At 44.2% G+C, this 21,868-nt stretch overlaps 1 protein-coding gene and 2 long non-coding RNA genes across 6 annotated transcripts in view; 2 read left to right on the top strand and 1 right to left on the bottom strand.

Moving 5' to 3' along the window:
• The window catches only part of LOC308458739, a 395,423-nt gene that overhangs the window by 163,097 nt on the left and 210,458 nt on the right, over nt 1–21,868 (top strand). The gene's annotated exons all lie outside the window — the stretch shown is intronic.
• On the bottom strand, nt 17,412–21,861 carry LOC308458421. 3 transcript variants are annotated; one of them, XR_013977388.1, is made up of 3 exons: nt 21,496–21,861; nt 19,882–20,017; nt 17,412–18,512 (listed from the first exon to the last, which is right to left on the bottom strand). It is a non-coding gene; the product is annotated as an uncharacterized lncRNA (long non-coding RNA). The 3 variants fall into 3 exon arrangements; XR_013977389.1 differs by lacking the exon at nt 21,496–21,861 and adding an exon at nt 21,014–21,144; XR_013977390.1 differs by lacking the exon at nt 21,496–21,861 and having other exon boundaries at nt 19,882–21,005.
• The window catches only part of LOC308486489 (neurabin-1-like), a 41,291-nt gene continuing 40,789 nt past the window's right edge, over nt 21,367–21,868 (top strand). Inside the window, exon 1 of one of the 2 annotated variants that reach the window (XM_081023364.1) lies at nt 21,367–21,500. The gene's annotated coding sequence lies outside the window, so the exon portion shown is untranslated. The remainder of the gene's footprint in view (nt 21,501–21,868) is intronic. The other variant, XM_081023365.1, reaches the window with a different exon arrangement.

Consider the following 21,868-nt stretch of genomic DNA (forward strand, 5'->3'; position numbering starts at 1 on the left):
CTATACATATATTGAGATCACTCTGAATCTCACAATTCCCCCCCCCCCACTCCCTCCATTGGGTCCTATTTTCAACATTTAGAACTGCATACTCTTCAATACTCTAATTTTTATAACAATCCATATTAACTATAGTATTTTTAACATTAAAAATAAAGGTAAAGGTACCCCTGCCCGTACGGGCCAGTCTTGCCAGACTCTAGGGTTGTGCGCTCATCTCACTCTATAGGCCGGGAGCCAGCGCTGTCCGCAGACACTTCCGGGTCACGTGGCCAGCGTGACAAGCTGCATCTGGCGAGCCAGCGCAGCACACGGAACGCCGTTTACCTTCCCGCTGGTAAGCGGTCCCTATTTATCTACTTGCACCCGGGGGTGCTTTCGAACTGCTAGATTGGCAGGCGCTGGGACCGAACGACGGGAGCGCACCCCGCCGCGGGGATTTGAACCGCCGACCATACGATCTGCAAGTCCTAGGCGCTGAGGTTTTACCCACAGAATCCTGCTAATGTTTCCATCTGCTTGCAGTGGCCTCCTAGAGCAGTTGTAATTTCCCCCCATTCTTTTAAAAAGTTTTTGTCCTCTTGGTTCCTGAGTTTTCCAGTCAGCTTTGCCATTTCAGCATAGTCCATCTGCTTAGCTTGCCTTTCCTCTCTGGTAGGGACTTTGTCTTCTTCCATTTCTGGCCTAGCAGACTATAGGGAACTTCAAGTGCACTAAGCCATGCTCCCATGTAGAGGCCATAGAATACTACCCATGTTGCACGAGAACTTCCTTCTCCTGTTTTGGTTCTCGCCCCCTCTAGCTCAGATGTGGGGAACCTGTGGCCCTCTAGACATTGCCAAACTACAACTCCCATCATTCCTGACTATAACTGTCAACTTACAGATTTGAAAATAAGGGACCAGCAGCCAAAATAAGGGATTTTAGTCAACCAGCTGAAATATGAAGTTAAAAGGGACCAGATAATTTGGGAGAGCAGCACCGGTTTTTAGCCCTTCGTTTCCAGAGGTTGCTGCTCAAGACACCAGCTGATGAAACACTGCAATTAAATAACTCCAAGCAGCAACCACTTTTCGCACAAAACGAAGTCCAAGCTACGAAGATGCTGCTGCAGTTCTGTATCTTTTCTCTTGTGCTCCATCTGCAGCTCTCAGTTCCATCAGGCGGGGCGGGAGGAAGGGGGGGGAAATAGCGCCCGAAGTAAACCCGCAGATCAGACCATCTATGCTAGTCTACCACTACAAAGCTATGGGAGAAGCGCTTGCGGTCCTTCCTCCGCTTTCCCCCTCTATGGTTAGCCCTTGGAACACCTGCCCGCGCCTCTGCCTCCTCCTCCTGTCTCTGAAGTGCTTTCTCTATGGTTGCCCTCGCTCTTCTCTCAAGGCTCCTCAGCAATTCATAGGCCGCGCCAGGCTGCCCATCTCATCCGGGTTCTTCGACGGTGCAGCCACAGTACGGCCTAGCAGGCGCAACGGCGATGGGCAGAGGGGAGGCTCCAGGCAGAGAAGCTCAGTTTGGCAGCCGCGAGGAGGATGGCGGCAGAAGGGCCAGAGGCTCCCGCCAGTCCCAGCGGGAAGGGGCTCCCGGGGGCCGAGGCTGGTGAGAGGAGGCCGGAGGGAGGCGGGCCGGGCAGCCAAGCAACACAGTTGGAGCCTCATAGAATCATAGAGTTGGAATAGACCACAAGGGCCATTGAGTCCAACCCCCTGCCAAGCAGGAAACACCATCAGAGCACTCCTGACATATGGTTGTCAAGCCTCTGCTTAAAGACCTCCAAAGAAGGAGACTCCACCACACTCCTTGGCAGCAAATTCCACTGTCAAACAGCTCTTACTGTCAGGAAGTTCTTCCTAATGTTTAGGTGGAATCTTCTTTCTTGTAGTTTGGATCCATTGCTCCGTGTCCGCTTCTCTGGAGCAGCAGAAAACAACCTTTCTCCCTCCTCTATGTGACATCCTTTTATATATTTGAACATGGCTATCATATCACCCCTTAACCTCCTCTTCTCCAGGCTAAACATGCCCAGCTCCCTTAGCCGTTCCTCATAAGGCATCGTTTCCAGGCCTTTGACCATTTTGGTTGCCCTCCTCTGGACACGTTCCAGTTTGTCAGTGTCCTTCTTGAACTGTGGTGCCCACAACTGGACACAGTACTCCAGGTGAGGTCTGACCAGAGCAGAATACAGTGGCACTATTACTTCCCTTGATCTAGATGCTATACTCCTATTGATGCAGCCCAGAATTGCATTGGCTTTTTTAGCTGCCGCGTCACACTGTTGGCTCATGTCAAGTTTGTGGTCAACCAAGACTCCTAGATCCTTTTCACATGTACTGCTCTCAAGCCAGGTGCCACCCATCTTGTATTTGTGCCTCTCATTTTTTTTTGCCCAAGTGCAATACTTTACATTTCTCCCTGTTAAAGTTCATCTTGTTTGTTTTGGCCCAGTTCTCTAATCTGTCAAGGTCGTTTTGAAGTGTGGCAGCAGGGAGGGAGGGAGAGGAGCTGCTTCTTTTGAAACCCGGGAAATTTAAGGGACATCATCAGTAAGGGACAGCAGCGGGACACGGTGCTGGGATAAGGGAGTTTCCCGCCAAATAAGGGACAGTTGACAGCTATGTTCCTGACCATTGGGCATGTCTGCTGGAGCACATGGGAGCTTTGGTTCAGCAACATCTTCAGAACCAATGGTTCCCCATCTCTCCTCTCGCCCAGCCCTGCCTCCCACCAGGGGCAAGTGTTTTCTGTGTGCCAGAGACTGCTGAAGAACGTCTATGCGGGGTACAAAAGAGCTTTGAATTATTGCTGTTGAGTGGTGCATTGCACTCAAAATCGCAGTAGGGTTGAAAGCCTGTAGGAATTCCTTCTGCATGCACACAGACATATGTGTCAGAGGGAAAGAATTGTGCCCTCTGTCTATAATTTTCACATTATAATCTAAACTATTCTATAAATATTAACTTTGGGTAGGTTCCAAAGTAAAGCCTCTTCCCTGATGACCTGTTTCTGACTTAGCAAAAGTACATTGCATGTTAAACGTGACCTCAAATCCAGAAGAATTTCTCCATTTGCACAGACTTGTGTAAAACTTTCCACTAGCTTGAGTGCAAAAGCTCCAAGAGAAACCCTAATACATTTTCTCTTTAGTTATTTGGACCCAAGTCTATGTGAGCAGGATGTGTATTCAGGTTTTCTCTTATTTGTTTTTTGTGTGTTTTTTGGGGTATACAATCTATAAAAAAACATAGTTACTAAAAACACAGCATTTAAAGTGCAATAACAGTCATCTTTTGCTGACAGGGAGAAACTTACTTAGATATTGGAGAAAAGAGACTGTATACTACAAAATTTTGCTACTAATTCATATTTATACGTATCAGTTAATTTAAGCAGGCTACAGTACATATCTGTTCCACCAACCAATGTCAACCTAATATAAAATGCATGAATGGAGCTAATAAAACTGCAAAATTTATTTCCATGCATCTATCTCATTTCCTGGAAACTGACCTCTCTTTTGTACTGAGCACTGTCACTTGAAATAATCTACTTCCCTTCCTGTATATTATTCAAAAATGGGCTTTAGAAAACACATGCAGGTGACTAGCTGATATCAGTTCATGGCTCATGATAATGTCCCTGAGTTTAATAAGGGGGGGGGCGGAGAGAGTGAGTTTTCTGTGCATATATGTGTGTATATAACAGTGCTGGTGGGACCTGCGACACAGCACAACAATCAGTGGGTGTATTTGGTAGCTTTTAAGGAAACCATAATACCACAAGAACTACGGAAACCACAAACCACATGAATTTCTAGGCATGAAAGTGTGTTACTACATTTGTTTCCTCCTGGTGAGCATCGAAAAACATAATGAATTTGTTGAATTGGCCAAAATGATGGCAGCTGTCAGAGGTCAAACAAATCAAAATGTAATAAAAGAATGGAGTTGCGTGAATGAATATACGAAAAAACACTGCTCCGGTACAGAAATATTGATATGTAAAGAACAAAGTTTGTAAGGGGAAAAGGTTAGTAAAGTCAGAATATTTGTCAAATACAATATAACAACACAACTGTAAAGATAAGTTATAGAATTAAGGAAGTCAGATTTTAACTCACATTTCGAGTTATGTCGAACCAATGGTGGTGGTGGTGGGGTGAGGTGGTGGGATGCTTTGTGTTACTAACATGTACATATATGTAAACTTTTCTTTTTTCTGTTATTTTGTAGAGATAAAAACTTCAATAAAAAAATTAGAAAAAGAAAAAGAAATCTGTGGCCCTCCAGGGGTTACTGGACTACAAAAAAGAAAAACATAAATGCAATTAGAATACATAGTTCCTATTTACAATACTGGTCTAGGGACATCATAATTGCCCGGTGGATCATGTGATGACGACAAGTACCATATGGTGGCATGACTGTGTGACATGGGCTATTAAAGAGAAGTTAGCATCAACAGAGCTTTCTTATCATATAAAGGTAAAGGGACCCCTGACCATTAGGTCCAGTCGTGACTGATTCTGGGGTTGCGACGCTCATCTCGCTTTATTGGCCGAGGGAGCCGGCGTATAGCTTTCGGGTCATGTGGCCAGCATGACTAAGCCGCTTCTGGCGAACCAGAGCAGTGCACGGAAACACCATTTACCTTCCCGCCAGAGCGGTACCTATTTATCTACTTGCACTTTGACGTGCTTTTGAACTGCCAGGTTGGCAGGAGCAGGGACTGAGCAACGGGAGCTTACCCCGTCGCGGGGATTCGAACCGCCGACCTTCTGATCGGCAAGTCCTAGGCTCTGTGGTTTAACCCACAGTGCCACCCGCGTCCTTCTTATCATTTGGTCACCTTAAATTGTTTTGAACTGTTTTTAAAGTTGTGTCGACTCCCATGAGAGGTGGTGGACTCTCCTTCCTTGGAGGTTTTTAAGCAGAGGTTGGATGGCCATCTGTCATGGATGCCTCAGTTGAGATTCCTGCATTGTAGGGGGTTGGACCAGATGTCCCTTCCAACTCTACAATTCTATGATTCCATGAATTTAGAGTGAAAACAATTAATCACTGAATACTGGGAACACTTTAAGCTGATTAAGCAGCCACATTGAACCACCTCTTTAATCACATGAGCTCTCTTATGTCCAAGTCACTTGTGCATTAAAAAAAAACTTGACTACAATGGTACCTCGGGTTACATACGCTTCAGGCTACATACCCTTCAGGTTACAGACTCCGCTAACCCAGAAATATTACCTCGGGTTAAGAACTTTGCTTCAGGATTAGAGCAGAAATCGTGCTCTGGCGGTGCAGTGGCAGCAGGAGGCCCCGTTAGCTAAAGTGGTGCTTCAGGTTAAGAACAGTTTTAGGTTAAGAACAGACCTCCAGAACGATAATTATATACAACATTATACATAAAATTGTATGCAAAAAGCCTAAACACATACAGTATGTATGCTGTTGTTTAGTCGTTTAGTCGTGTCCGACTCTTTGTGACCCCATGGACCAGAGCACGCCAGGCACTCCTGTCTTCCACTGCCTCCCGCAGTTTAGTCAAACTCATGCTGGTAGCTTCGAGAACACTGTCCAACCATCTCGTCCTCTGTCGTCCCCTTCTCCTTGGGCCCTCCATCTTTCCCAACATCAGGGTCTTTTCCAGGGAGTCTTCTCTTCTCATGAGGTGGCCAAAGTATTGGAGCCTCAGCTTCAGGATCTGTCCTTCCAGTGAGCACTCAGGGCTGATTTCCTTCAGAATGGATAGGTTTGATCTTCTTGCAGACCATGGGACTCTCAAGAGTCTCCTACAGTATGTATAATAAATATTAAAGGCTTTATTTCTGCAACTTAATTTTGAAAGTATTAATAGGTAAGTATTTTTATATAGTCCTATGCATTGTAGTATCTTTTTGGGTGGGTGCAGTTACTTTTGGGAACATGGAGGGTATACCTGTATAGAATTTGGTAAAATAGTGAGAATAAAAAAACCTTGCAGGCTTCCCACAGGCATCCAGTTGGCCAGTGTGAGACCAGGAAGCTGGACTGAATGAGCCTTTGCTCTGAGCCAGCAGGACTCTTCTCATGTTCCTAATAACTCACTTCTCATTAGGATCAAGGAGTGAGATGGAAATTAGAAAGAAAGAAAAATCTGTGCAGATAAGCTTGATGTTGAGATTTTTTCAGAAGAACCCATCTCTAGATTTCAGCTGGATGATGGCTATGTCCCAGAGGACAAAAAGGAAGATACCCCGCTATTCAAGGCCAGTGTTCGCATCCAGAACACCTGTGCTTTAAAAGCATGGCTACAGTGGCCCTGATTCCTAGCCAGGATTCTCTTTTCTGCTCTTCTGAAGGATACATCATATGTGTACGCAGTAGCATAGCATGGGTTGCCTGCACCCGGGACAACGTGGAGGAGTGGGAGGGAGGGAAACAGACAGAGCATGCATGAATATTCAGCTGCCTAAGGTGTCCGCATCAACCAAGAGATTGAAGCCACAGAGATAAGAAAAGAAGAATTGTTTTGTTGTCTGGAGAGGTCACTCTCGGTTCTCATTGAGAAGCCGTTTTCAATGGAGCCCAGCGACGGAAGCACGTAGCTGTATTGAGGCAGCACCAGGTGTTGAAATGTTGCGCCCCTAACAAATTTTGTGCCCAGGGCTACTACCCCTGTGGCACCACCACCACCATCACATCACACCCTGTGTGTACATGCATTTAATGGGTTTGTCCTTTTTTTGAAATAGCTGCCACTGGAGTACTTATGATGAGGACTGGTCCCGTGGCCTGTGGAAGGGTGGTTTGTTTGTTTGTTTAACTCTTTTTCTGTGACATAGGCCCAATGGAAATTCCTCCCCAAGCAGCTACTCACCTGGGAGGAGTGCTGCGATTGTTGCCCAGAGTTTACCAGCCCTGTAGGCAGAAATTTTGTGGTGAGGTGGGGGCCACAGTGTAGTCCAGACAAACCAGAACGTAAAATACAGGTGACTCAACATGATTAAGGTTATTTGAATGTCTTACTTCTTAGGGAGCTATTGAGTAAACTATTGCCTGCATGCTTTTCTTTCTACCTCCACAAGTAAAAGATCTATCTGTCTACAATATGAGCATTCAGGGACATGTTTAGAATATCTCTCAGGGGGTTCTGCCTTACACAGGCACACACTGATAGCCACAGGGCCTTAACTGAAAATGGCAAAGCTGGAACAGACTGGAACTGACACTTCAGAAGGCAGGGAAACAGCTGCGAGTTGTAAACAGCACAAGGCTTCTGCAGCTTTTAACTTCCCAACCAACAATGTATTTCCTAGGCTCCATTGAAAACAACCAAGAACCGTTTCAGCGCTTGAAGCCTATAATGAATGTATTTAGCAGCCAGCTTTGTTCCAGCCTATAATAGGAAAGATTATTCGTAAGTTAGGTCATACATGGTTACTTAAATACAGAGGGAACACAGCACTCTCGACAAAGCATCAGCAAGGAACAGTGATTTATTTTCCCACTTACCCAGCTTCTTGATGATGCACAAAGCTACACAAAGAGATAGTCTGGTATTGTGACTATTATAATAAAACACTTCAACAACTTGTCACAGGAAAGTGTGTTGTGAATGCCTGAAAGTCTCCCCAAAGCCTAAGCTGACCGAAGTGGTCTGAGATCTGATGTTGACAACCCCACGGCGATCGGATCAGGAAACTCCAATATTTTTGCTGAGGCTGCATTGCTGATCCATGGTGTCATCAGCTTGCCTGACCCATTTAACAGGATATACATTCAATCTGGTATTCCCATCTGGGCAAGAAGATGGTCATCTGAGAGTAGGGCTCTCTCTGTTGAGTCACTTGTAATGGTCAGGTCAATTCCCAGTGAAGTTTAGGCTTATGACGATTATTCCTCTCTGCAAGGTGATGAACTAGCTAGAATGACAAATCCACAAAGGTTCCTGAGAGCCAACAGGGGTTTCCTGTGGACAGGCTGGTGTTCCTGTCAAAGCCCTGGCAACTTCCTTTCTGGGTCAAATTGCAGCTTTGGAGGGTTGTGTTGTAGTTTTTTAATTGCTTTTTGAAATCACAGCACAGGTGGAAAGGGATAATCCACTTCCCATAAACCTACGCATGAATGTATTGGGTTGTGTGCATGTGCATACATTTATTTATTTAGATTTTTTAAAATTTGCCATTGTATGCATATCTTGTCCTGTCCACAGACGCTCAAGGTGGACACATTCCTGCAAAGAAATGAAGAAATATTTCTAAGTGATCAGTTTAGAACACCCATCCTGAAGTGTAGGTGGGTTCCCACGAGGCAAGACACAGTGATAACAGCAAGAAGCTTTATTGAACTAACAGAACTGGACAACAGGGGCAAAGCAACTGCTTATATACATTTCTGAAGGCCTGGGCCACTCCCCCTCCCAACGTCATTGGCTGTCTAAACTTCCAAGCTGTGAATCATGACTCAGAGTTTAAGGGCCAATGGCAGAGGCTCAAATCCTGAAATGTTCTGTGATTGGAAATCATGTATCGAATTCCTTAGCTCAGATTCCTTAGTCTCTAAACTCAAGCTCAGGCAAACATAGACTACTGAATACATAACACCTCCCATCCAGGCAAATAGGTCTAAAAATGCCAGTAGGCAATACTAGGCCAGGACTTGGGCAAATCTCGGCAAGAGCCTGTATCTAAAATCACTCTGTAGTGTGCCCATGCAGTTCTAACTCATTGCAGCTTAAGAGTGTGCCCACACAAAAGCGTCAGAGTACGATAATCACTTGGGAACTTTACCATCTCCAAAAGCTGCACGAGACTCAGCTATTGTGCTTTATTTATTTATTTTCAGCAGGAGATTGCACCTTTATTTGGAATAATATGTCACCATTAATTGCAACTATTCTTTCATGGGGGTGGGGGTAGAATGAAGCCCTTTCTATTTTTCTGCAATGATTCATCTGTCTGAGAAACAAACAAGAGGTTTCCTGTGGTTTCCTCTTTATGATTTACTTTTACCACTACAGTTTCCGAGTAGTGATTACCTGTGTTCAAGTATAATCCTTATTCATAAAGTCAAAGTAGGATGAATCAGATTTCATAGTGTCCACAAACCACACCTATTGAAGACCAGCCTTGGGCATTACTTAACAGTATCACCAGCTTAGTGAACAGAACGTCCAAATCCTCATACATTAACTTGGAAGTTCAATGCCATGAATTCTAAAGCCATTTGCTTCCAAATCAGGGTGCTTAGCTTCAGAGTTCCAGCCTCGCTTCTGGGTGTATTTAATGATTGAACTTTTGAAAATGACCATTTACTACCTTCATTTCTCCAGTGCCAAAAATTGTCACCCTAGTTTACACTGTGTGTGGGGGGGAAACATTATCATCCTTGGTGCTCTTTTTGAAAAAAACAAAAACAAAAAACACAGCATGGTTTTCTTCTAATTTACGTGTCTCTTCTTCGTCTTCTTTGGCGATCACTCGTAGCTGAGTAAGATAGTCTTCCATGAACATGGTCTTAACACTGGATCCGTAAGTGACTGTAGAGGCCAATTCTGGATCCACATGTCCTTCCACAGTGTGGACATAGGTTTCCGGGCAGGAGTTGATCATGGTGAGAGTTTGCCAAGGGTGCCTTCCTCTTAGCATGTTTCTCCCTTTCGTCCTGAGTTCGATCGTCTTCAAAGCCTGTGACACCTTTGGTAAAGGCTGTTCTCCAATTGGAGCGCTCTCAAGCCAGTGCTTCCCAGTTGTCAGTGTTTATACTACCTTTTTTTAAGATTTGCCTTGAGAGAGTCTTTAAACCTCTTTTATGCTTTCCACCAGCATTATGCTTTCCATTTTAAAGTTCGGAATAGAGTATTTACTTTGGAAGACGATAATGAGGCATCCACACAACATGACCAGTCCAAGGAAGCTGATGTTGAAGAATCATTGCTTTGACACTGGTCATCTTTGCTTCTTCCAGTACGCTGGCATTAGTTCACCTGTCTTCCCAAGTGATGTGTAAAAAAATTTGGAGACACCGTTGATGGAATCTTTCGAGGAGTTGGAGATGGCGTTTATAAATGGTCCATGTTTCACAAGCATTCAGTAAGGTGTGGGGAATCTATGGCCCTCCAGATGGTGCAAGCAGATGGGCTTAGGCTACCTCAGGTGGAAGAAGCCAGCCCATGGGTGCCCCACCTCTGGAAGTGAGTTCCAGCAAGAAACCTGTCATCATTGTCCCTGCTTTGGAGGCACTGCCTCGCAACCCAGGTAAAGGAGGCATTGGGAGGTGGTAGGGCGGCACCTTCCTGTTTCACCTCAAGCTGGTTGCAGGCATGGCCAATGGTCATTGATGATGAGAGGTGTAGTTCAGCAACACTTGGAAGGTCCATTCTAACTGTAATGGAATGTGTACCATTCCCATTCACTACCTGCCTCACCTCATTTGGCAAGGCACACCTGGGGAAAAGACAGAGAAGTGTGGGGATGTTGTGACTAGTAGGAAAGGATATATTGATTAATATATCCTCACTTCCTCACTCACGCTGGTGAGTCAGCAGCAGAGTACATTACCCTTTTATATTGCAGGAAGCTGGTTGGTAGATTTGTATGGATCTCTTGAGTTAAGCAATCCAATCTGGCTTGTCCAGATTGGAATTTGTTCCTGGTAAATCCCCTCTGTTCCCTCTTAAAATGAAGGAAGTCTTCTTCATAAGTAATGAGAAGTTTACTTACATTCAGTTCACAGTATGATCCCTGAAGGCAGGCTTTGGCTGGTAGTTACAGTTACAGAATTTGGCTTACACCCTTTGTGAAGATGGACCCATGTGCTGCTAGCTGAGAGCCAGCAGTGCAGTCCAAGAGAAAAAAATGGACGAAGGGAAGGTGGCTTCATGACCAGCCCTTTTATGGGGTCTCCCAGCGTCACGCCCATCTACCTGGTCACACGCAGGGGAAGGATGCTCCAGACAGGTGTGACAGGAAGTCCTCCTGGCTGGAGTAACATTCCCCTGCATGTCCACTCTAGGCAAACAGGAAATGTTGTATTTGACTGCTATAGTGATTACATCCCACAAGAAGGACTCAGCATGTGGGCAGGCTCCTGTGGAGGTCAGGCATTCCTTCAGGTACCAAGGCCATCAATAAGGCTTTAAAGGTTAGCCCTCACACTTTGAATAATATGCACCTGCAACGATAAAGTGCTTCAATAATTAAAAGAGAACTGAAAGACCCTTCGGTGCAACTATTCCTTGCCAGCAAATTCCATTTCAGGATCCACTAGTGTAGAACAAAAGTGTGCTTGTTCATTAGTATCAGTGCTGGCTTGCAAATACAAACTTAGTAGGTGTGTGATTGCATTACTCATCTGGCTATGCGGTAGCGGGTAACTGAAACCTTCTCTGATACTGCTCTAGATTAGTGGTTCTAACAAATCATGACATTGTTTCAGTCTCCAGCATGACGGCAGCTGGAAAAGGTAACGTTTTTCCCTACACCACTAAGGACTCAGCTACATTCGTAAAGATAAAAGCGCTTTATATGCGTTTTAACACTGTGACATCAGATGGCGCTGTGGAGTCCTGTCTTTCGCTAACGGGATTTCCCTGTATGAAGTTTGCAACACCTTTAAATGAAATGCTTCTTTGATGTGTCTGGAGATCCAGCCTAAGTTAAGTCTTCTGTTAGCATTTATTCAATTATATAGATTTATTAAGTGCTGTATTTTTCGCTCCATAAGACGCACTTTTTTCCTCCTAAAAAGTAAGGGGAAATGTCTGTGCATCTTATGAAGCAAAAGCGGAGGAGGGACGGACAGGAGCCTTTCTCCACCCTAAAAAAAAGCTCAACAATTGAATCCCCCTCCTCCAAAAAGGAGGTAGATCACTGCCAGTTTTTAATTCTGAAAGTAGATCACAGTCTCTTGAGAGTTGCCCACCTCTGGAGTAGAGGATTGGTCTTCAACTGGTGGGTTAAGACCCAATATTGAGTTGCAACAGTAGTACAGCTACCATATAACTATATGGTTAGAAACTTAAGTACTGTAGTTGGTCCCCAAATGCATGTTTGGGCTGAAGGTGAGTACTGGAGTCTGAAAAGGTTGAAGGCTACTAGGATACAGCATATGTATGTTGCTCATGTTCTACCCAAAACTTCAATCCCTTTGGGCCATTGCGCCAGCATATCTACACCAGTGTTCCCCAACCTTGGGTCTCCAGCTGTTTTCGGACTACAATTCCCATCATCCTTGACCACTGGTCTTGCTAGCGAGGGATGATGGGAGTTGTAGTCCAAAAACAGCTGGAGACCCAAGGTTGGGGAACACTGATCTACACCAGTGGAATGAGTCTGCTGGTAGCCTATTTTCATTTGCATGTGGGATGTTCTGACAGCATCTTTTTGTGGCAATGGTATATCTGGCATTCTACCTGCGTAGAAGGGCTTCTGCCAAATCCTGTTACTCTTCTGCCACAGATCTCAAGTATAGGATTATAACAGATGTTTACATTAATTTTGTCCAACTCTTTCACAGCTAAGCCTGAATGAAATTGCTGGGCCTTATTACCTACTGTAGAATTTAAACATGTATTACATTTTTGAGGTGTCACAGAGTTCAAATGTTTGTTTGTTCTTTCAGAAGATTTAATAATAGTAGGCATTCAGCTGAGCTACAGTCATACTAAAATAAAATAAACAGTTAAACATGTGGCATCAGGGTGATTTCACATTATTGTCTAGACATACTAATGAAATAAATATGTATTGTGGAAAAAATGGGCAAATATGATAAGAATAATGCTTCTAGATAAGAAATGGTATAGCAGAAAAGCTTTACTAGCAGCAATTTAAAAAGAAAAATGCTTGTGAAAATGTTAATAGGGTGTTTTCATTTCTTTCTTTTTGGCTTTGTCATGAAACAATTTTAACTTTATGCTAAATAAAGATTCCATTAATCTAATCTTGGATACATGTCTTTAGCCAACTGTGATCCTCTAATCATCACTGCGCACTTGAGTTACTTATAACTTCACAGTGCTGGTACAATTAGAACATTATTAAATACTGTCACAAAGACAGAAATTTGCCACTTCAGCTAGAGAAGAATTTTCATTGTCTCTTTATCATGTCCTCCCCCCCCCCCATTTCTGCTTCTCACTAATAAACCAAATATATTATGTACTTCTGCAGTAGCCAGATGGTTCCACTGAATATTAAATCTGTTGATCAGGTATTTATAGCCAATTAAAACTATAATTAGGTATGCTTACTCTTTCCTCACTGGTAGCTTGCGTGCAACAAATCTGCATTGAGAAGCACCATTCCCCACCCTGCTATTTTACAGGACAATCCAACCTGCTACTCCTTATGGTGAGCTGCGAGGGCCTTGGATTGAGCAGAGTGGTCCTTCTAGTCAGCTCTGCTGAAAATGTGGGCAGGTGGTAGACCTACTGGTGGTATCCCTGCCAGAGTGAGAGGGGGCAAGAGAAAGCACTGAATCCCCAAATGGTATCATAGCCATTGGGCCCAATCTAAACCCAGTTTCTGTGCCAGCCTGCAGCCTACACCCTGCAACCTTCCCCCTTCTGCCATGGCTACCATGCAGAGTTGGGCTTGAGAAGACCCTTGCTGGATCCGGCCAGTGTGGCTCATCTAATCCAACATCGTGCTCTCACAATAACCAGCCATTCGCCTAAGGGAAGTTTCTAAGGAGAGCTAAAAACAACAATACAGTGATACCTCAGGTTACATACGCTTCAGGTTACATATGCTTCAGGTTACAGACTCTGCTAACCCAGAAATATTACCTCAGGTTAAGAACTTTGGTTCAGGATGAGAACAGAAATCGTGCTCCGGCGGCGTGGCGGCAGCGGGAGGCCCCATTAGCTAAAGTGGTGTTTCAGGTTAAGTACAATTTCAGGTTAAGAACGGACCTCCGGAACGAATTAAGTACTTAACCCGAGGTACCACTGTACTGTCAGTTTGCATTTCTTAGTGCAGAAAGTATCAGTCTGATGTGTAGAGATCTTTCCTATTCTAATTAATTAATTAGAGGGTCCTGGAAGCTTCTCCGTGTGAAAGAAACAAGCAGAAAGTTCATGATGTTTGGGTTATTTCTTCAGAGAAGCTGAGTACAGCTGGCTTTAACTGGTTCTCTTATCTCTTTTTGTCAAGGTCATGCTGGCTATAAAAGTAGAGCCAGAAGGAGCCGGGGTTTCACTTTCTCTTTCTATCTCTTTTCCTTCTGGGGTGGGGTTCTGTACATAGTTTGCTTAGTGTTAAAGTTTAGACTTATAAGTTGTTGTAAGTTTAAATTAAGTCTGCTGCAACTTGTTTTCTTATGGACAGTGCCAATCCTAAATGTATTGGATTTGTGACCATTATGCTCATTTGCCTTCAGTAGTCTATTTTGGGGGGGAATCCTGCAACGTGCTTAAGTTTTTACTCTGCTAACTATACATTGAGGTTCTGCTCTGGATCAATATTAAGTAGAATTCCATGACAAACACATATATTACAGTGGTGCCCCGCAAGACGAATGCCTCGCAAGACGGAAAACCCGCTAGACGAAAGGGTTTTCCGTTTTTCGATGCGCTTCGCAGGACGAATTTCCCTATGGGCTTGCTTCGCAAGACGAAAATGTCTTGCGAGTCTTGAGATTTTTTTTTCGCTTTCCCCCCCTTTTCCTAAGCCGCTAATATCCTTTTAGCAGCTAAGCCGCTAAGCCTTTAATAGCCGCTAAACCGCTAATAGCGCTAATCCGCTAATAGGGTTGCTTCGCAAGACGAAAAAATCGCTAGATGAAGAGACTCGCGGAACGGATTAATTTCATCTTGCGAGGCACCACTGTATTTCCAAAGCAAAAGAATTTGAACACAATGATGTGATACCAACATTGGGAAATGACATCTTGATCACTTGAAGTTCAAGTAGCTTTGGTAGTCCAAAGGACCTTCTATCAGTTTGAGACTTATAGGTAAACTATGATCCCCTTCTTGTACAAAGATAGCCTAACTACAGTTATCCATGTTGTTGTAAATTTGAGGCTGGATTACTACCATGCCCTTTATGTAGGGCTGCCTTTGAAGATTGTTTGTAAACTGAAGCTAGTCTAGAACATGGCCGCTGGGTTGCTATCAGGGATCTGGTGAAGAGAGCATGTATTGTCTGCACTGGAACAACTCCACTGGCTCCCTACGAGTTTCTCATCTCATTTCAAAGTGGTTTCTCTTTAAAGCTTAAGCTCATCAGTGTTGAAGCAATGATTCTTCAACATCAGCTTCGTGGGACTGGTCATGTTGTGTGGATGCCTGATTATCGTCTTCCAAAGCAACTACCCTATTCCAATCTTGAAAAAGGAAAGCATAATGCTGGTGGTCAACAAAAGAGGTTTAAAGACTGTCTCAATGCAAATTTTTAAAAATGTAGTATAAACACTAACAATTGGGAAACACTTGCCCGTGAGCGCTCCAATTGGAGAACAGCCTTTACCAAAAGTGTCATGGGCTTTGAAGACACTTGAACTCAGGACGCAATGGAGAAATGTGCTAAGAGGAAGGCTCGCTTGGCAAATCCACACCGTGATCAACTCCCACCCGGAAACCAATGTCTCCACTGTGGAAGGACGTGGGGGTCCAGAATTGGCCTCCAGAGTCACTTATGGACTCATTGTTAAAACCCTGTTTATGGAAGACAATCTTACTCAGCTATGAGTGATTGCCAAGGAAGAAGACCACGCATATATTTGTTGGACCACCTTCTCCTGTATCAATCTGCTCATCCACTGAGATCATCATCTGAGATCTTTCTCCAGGGAACTGCACCATCTGAAGCAGCAGTGGAATGTGTCTTCAAGGCGCCCGGGACAGACACGCCAGGGTGGTGGTGGTGTGGAGGATGACATGAGGAGGACGTAGCAAGGCAGGCAGGTGCCCTTAAAATCGGTTTGACTGGGCTGATTGGAAGGGCACATGCCTGTTGTGTCCTCCTGATGCCCTGCCAACTCCATGCTGCTTTGCTGGGATGAGGCATCGGACTCACAAAGCAGCGCGGGGCTGGCAGGGGTGGTGTGAGGAGCAAAATGTGGCCTCAAAAAAAGCTGTATCTGGGGCAACAGCCCCCTTGCCCACGCTATGCCTCTGATCTGAAGTTCAGTGGGTGATAGTGACTGGAGAGGCTTTTCTGTAGTGGCTCCTCATCTTGAGAATGCCCTCCCCAAAGAGGCCTCCCTATCATTTAAATGTCAGACAAAAACATTTCTGTTTTCCCAGTTGAAGAACTGTGAATGCAAGCATTCTTTAACTTAGAGCAGTTTGATTTTCCAATCTATTTCATTTCAAAAATGGTAGCTTTTGTTTCTTATGATTCTCTTTGCTGCCCTGAGAGTATAAACTCATACTGAATGTGTGGAATATAAATTAACTAACTAACTAACGATGTCCCAAATTTAATCCCTGGCATCTCCAGATAGGGCAGGGAAATATATTTGCCTGCAACCCACACAGTGGAGCAGCTGCCGCACAGTGTGGACAATACTGAGCCAGCTGAACCGATGGTCTGACTTTGCATATGGCACCTTATGTTTCCATATTTATCATGCACCATCTTCCAAACTTTTTATGGGACATACTTCCAGACTCCATAGAAGTTCGCACATAATCAGCTAGTTCACTACCACACTGCATATGTTAATAAATCTATTTTTCCTTTTTGAGTGTGTGTTTTGGACAATGGTTGGGAAATGCTTTTAAATAAATGCACATCCTGTTCTTGATACAATTGTGCTCTGCTGTTAAGAAGAGGCAGCGGTTGCCTCCTTTTCTTCCCTCTGTTTGAGTTTACTGTTTGTCTTTGCTTCATCCCATCCCATTAAAAAGACACATGACTACATTTTAAAGGTTTCTTTCTCATGCTTCTACTAAGTCCCCATGACAGGATTTTGTGTAACTTGAACTATAGTTGCTATGACACTTTTAAATTATAACCTTCAGGCTTGACTAGAGTGTAATCTATAATTAGAGACCTAGTTTAAGCTTACAGAAAATGTGGTCTAATTCTATACCGAAGAGAAGTTTTCTTTGGCTTACAATTTACTAAGCCTATCTACCACTGAAACCTGGTACCACTTCAAAACGTAAGCCTTTTTCTTAACCAAAATCACTTTGGTTGACAACAGCACATACATCTTTTTAACTTCAGATATACATGCATGCAGGAAATCAGAAAAGAATGATATTTGAAGCAATATCTTTCAGGCATATTTCTTCCTCACATCAAGGCTTTACAAAGGTTGTAGTCCAGGCACACTGAGCGGTAAAACTCATCAGGAAGTCTTTTAGACTTCCATAACTTTTTAGATGGTTTTTTATGCTGTGCCCATGAAATATTAAAAATCAACCAGTCAGTGGTATCCTTGATTAATACATTCAAAGAACAACAAAGAACCAAATATGTTGCCAGACTTTTTATTGTGAGACTTTAGGACAGGCTTCCACAACCTTGGCCCTCCAGATGTTTTGATGCAATTCCCATCATCGCTGACCACTGGTCCTGCTAGCTAGGGATCATGGGAGTTGTAGGCCAAAAACATCTGGAGGGCCAAGGTTGAGGAAGCCTGTTTTAGGAGATCAGAGAAACACTGCAGAGCAGAATATATAGGTAGCCTAGCATCTTAATAAATACAAGTAAAATAAAATACAATTAAAGTGGGTTGTTTTTTACAAAAAGAAATGAGGTAGCCATGTTTGTCAGTTATCCCAGGGTCATTGAGCTCAACGGCTAGAACATGGGAAGGTGGAAACATTTTCTTCATTAATGAGCAATTGGGGGAGATAATATTGCCAATACTTTCTTCATATTTCCTTTAGCAAAAGCTCAACATTCAGAAAACAGCCTGGAATATCCCTGAGGAAAGTCTGTACCCCTGGGCACTTTAATATATACCGCCTGGAATCATCTTGGAATCTCTCACTGCCTCTCTGTTCGAAACTAATAATGGACCAGTTTATACATTATTCTGTAAATGCAAAGCTACACAGCATTTTTAACATTTAGAATGTGGAGGAAATTCCCTTCTCCCACCCTTCTGACTCCTGCCACCATGCCCTTTTTATTGTTTTCCCCTGGTTTGTATTTGAGGAAAACAAAATGCAGATTTAGATTATGTTCTTCGCTGAACTTTGTGATTTAGGATTTGCCATCCTGTCCCCATGCAGCCCATATGGCTGTTAAAGAGATTCAAGGCTTTCAAACTCTTGTGTACAGTCTGGGGCAGGGAGAAGGGGAGGCACATGGGAGGAAAAAATGCCTGGTGTACAACTTCTGGTGGGAAGTTCACAAAGTTCACCTGGTTACAGTTGACCAGCTGGCTGTCAGTTTAAACGCAGAGTCAAAACTTGAAGCTTCAGAGTTTGTATTTGGATCAATTTTGGTAGGCCTCTTCTGTCAATGTTGATTATTTGCTTGGAAATTACCTGTAAACTAAACCCAGTTCTATTCTGGTGGTGAACATTTTTATTCAAGAAGAGCATGGCACAAGATGACTTCATGTCTGCAGAAAGAAAAATGTTGAACAACCAACTCTACCATTCTATGATTCTGTGAAATGCTTGCCTATCCAGGTAAACATACTTGGACACCATCATCCTACTGGAATTCTACTGGCTTGGCTTTCAACAATTTTAAATATTGTTTTAGTGCTGTAACCTGTCCTGGTATCTTATAGTGAAGGGCAGTTGATAAATATGTAAATGAAAATAACAATAGCATGGACATAGCTTTTAAAACTGCTCGTCACCTTGCTTGGTTATCTCTGGTCTGCATATCATTATAGGCAATTTCACCCCATTAACTGTGTTAGAATCAGCATTTCTGTGGCTTTTGATTCAAATGTTTGTGAAGTTTTGTTTTTGCATCCAGCCCAGCACCTTAGCATTTCAGTTGTTATAACAGGCAATACTGAAGGCCTGTTAGTGTTTATGGTACATGTTTTGCCATAGCTTTGGGACAAACTAGCTTTTCAGGATTTTGTAGTCCTTAAAGCAGCACATGACACAAAGTGAAACACCGAATGGCCCAAGTAGCTCTGTAGCAATATGTCTGAATGGCCGCAAAGGATACCCATTGGATACCCATTGGCATCACTGCATAAGCTACTGGGTATAACATCACTGGAGATGGGTAACACACTCTTCCTTCTCCTCAGCCTCTGCCCAGACAAGATATTAAAGTTTCTTATTTAAACACCGCCCACTTCCACAGTGTTGCAATGTGTTCATATTTGCTTTTCCCTATGAGCCTTTGAAAATTATTGTTTTGTTATGGGAATATAGTACAGTGGTACCTCGGGTTAAGTACTTAATTCGTTCCGGAGGTCCGGTCTTAACCTGAAACTGTTCTTAACCTGAAGCACCACTTTAGCTAATGGGGCTTCCCGCTGCCGCCACACTGCCAGAGCACAATTTCTGTTCTCATCCTGAAGCAAAGTTCCTAACCCGAGGTACTATTTCTGGGTTAGTGAAGTCTGTAACCTGAAGTGTCTGTAACCTGAATCGTATGTAACCCGAGGTACCACTGTATTTCAGTTTCAGAGTAAACTGCTCTGAGTTGTGATAAAGCTTTGGAAAGGCAGGGTATCTTTCTCCAAACAAATACAAATAAATAAAAAGGGCAGTGGAAGCACATGCTCCTTCATGGCCTGAATAGATTTGAAAAACATTTTCCAGGTTTTTCCTATTTGAACAGTATATACTGCCCTTTTCTGTCACACTGGAGAACATATTTTAAGGAAATGAAATTGACAATACCAGGTGCTGCCTGAAATCTAATGTAGCCAATTTCATAACTCCATCTGCTGGAATGGGGCTAGAGAGAGTAGCTGTAATTAGGAATTAGGAAATAAGAAGACAGAATGAACTCACTTTTTCTCCAGGCTGCAAGGTTCCTCTTTCCCCATTGTGTATGTACAAGTATCAGAGTTTGTGCTACAGTAATAACTTCTATTGCAAGTTAACAGAAATGACCTTCAGTATCCAGCCTAAGAGGGGAAAAGAAGACCTGAGAGAAAAAGAGGAAGAAAAAACCTCATTTGATAGGACTCAATTTTACTTTCTCATACAGCAGAGAAGTTTGAATTCTCAATAAATTCCGTCAGCTATTTGGGTCCCATGCTATTTAGGGTTTTGAAGACCAGTGCAGCACCTTAAAGCAAACAGGCAGCCATACATGAATCTTGAATTGGAGGGGTGGGAGGCTGGAGGCTGAGAGAAAGTTTGCCTTTCCTAAACTTTGCCATTCATTGACAGGCACCCACAGTTCTGGATGCAGCAGGTGACCTCTGCAACCTTAAGAGTCTGATCCTGCATGCTTACTCCAAAGTAAACACCATTGTACTAGCCTTAACAGTTACCAAAGGATTGTATATCCACATTATTCGGAAGTCAGCCCCATTTTTATCAACGGAATTTACATGCATATGCGCACCGTGTCCTCTAATAAAATTCCATTAAAAATAAAATAATATGGAGCCTTGGGGGAATTGTATCAGTTCTCTAAGATGCCAGGGCCCAGTCCAGTAATAGCCTAATCTATTATATAGTATTAGGGTTGAAATATTTGCATTTTTCCAATTTAAAAAGTATATTTTTATATACATTTGGCCTGTACGTATATAGTTATAGATAAATAGAGAAATAAATATGGTCCATTGGTTGCTTTGGGATTTGAATCCAACAGCCAACCCCCTCCCCTCCATCTATGAGCTGCTGCGAGGGTGTTGAAAATGGAAAATATGGAAATAAAACAAGTCCCAAGGGGGGTTTCCTTGCGTTGCTGAGAGAAAGAGAGAGACACGCAGATGCCACCAGCAGCAGGGGGCAAACTTGGAACAATAGGCGCCGGAGCTCCTCTTTCCCCGGCTTTTCCCTCAAGTCAAGATGGTACGGCCCGAGCCTTCCCTCTCCTCCCGAGTATGGTATATCCCAACGGATGCAGGCGTTTCCCTCAGAACTTCGCCGCCGCGCTCGCGCTCCTCCCCGCCTCCCGGTCCCTCACCTCTGATCCCTCTTCCCCCTCCCTCCCTCCAAGAGGAAGAAGCGGGGCTCGCGCTCCGGGGACTCTTTTTTTTTCTTTCCTCCTTCTCCCTTTGTTGTTGTAGGGGGTTGAGCGCGCGCCCGCCCGCCCGCCCGCGCGGCCTGGAGAGGAGGGGAGGGGGCTGTGGAACGAGAGAGAGAGAGAGAGAGAGAGAGAAGAAGAAGAAGAAGGGGGGGGGGGGAAAGAGCGAGAAAGAAAACCGTAGAACTATAAACTGGCCGTGCGGGCGGGCGCGCGAGACGGAGAGTAGTTGATAGTGGAAAGGCGGGCGGGCGAATAGTTTTTTTTTTGTTTTGGGGTGAGGAGGGCGGAGTTGTAAAAAAATAAGAAGAAAAGAGCTAGTAAGAAGAAGAAGTTAACCGGAGCCGGAGCCTCGGGGGCCGCTGTTCGGAGGGGCGGAGGGGAAAGAGCCGCCGCCGCCGCGCGGGATATGAGCTTTTTACCTCAGGTAATAAGTTCGGAGGTGCTTTTTGTGTGGGGGGGGGGAGCGCTGTTGTTGTTTGGGTTCCCGCGAGGAGGGAAAGGAAAGCGGGCAAACTCTCCTCCCGGGGAGGGGGGGAGCCGGCGAGTTTCGTGGCAGCGGCTCTCCATTGTGAGCCTCCGGAATTGGCTCTCTTTCCCTTCCCATGGGGGGGACGGGCAACGACGACGACTCTCTATCTCCGCTTCTCTCATAAGGAAGCCTCAAAGTTCGGGCCGGAATTGTTCGCATTCCTGCCTGGCCCTAGGCAAGAAAGGGAGAGACACCGAGTGAGGGAAGAAGGACGTAGGCGGGGGCTGGCTGGCTGGCTGGCGGGGCTTGTAAGGGGGGGTTGA

The sequence above is a fragment of the Podarcis pityusensis genome, assembly GCF_964106645.2.
Source record: "Podarcis pityusensis genome assembly, chromosome: 1".
NCBI classification, from domain to species: domain Eukaryota; kingdom Metazoa; phylum Chordata; class Lepidosauria; order Squamata; family Lacertidae; genus Podarcis; species Podarcis pityusensis.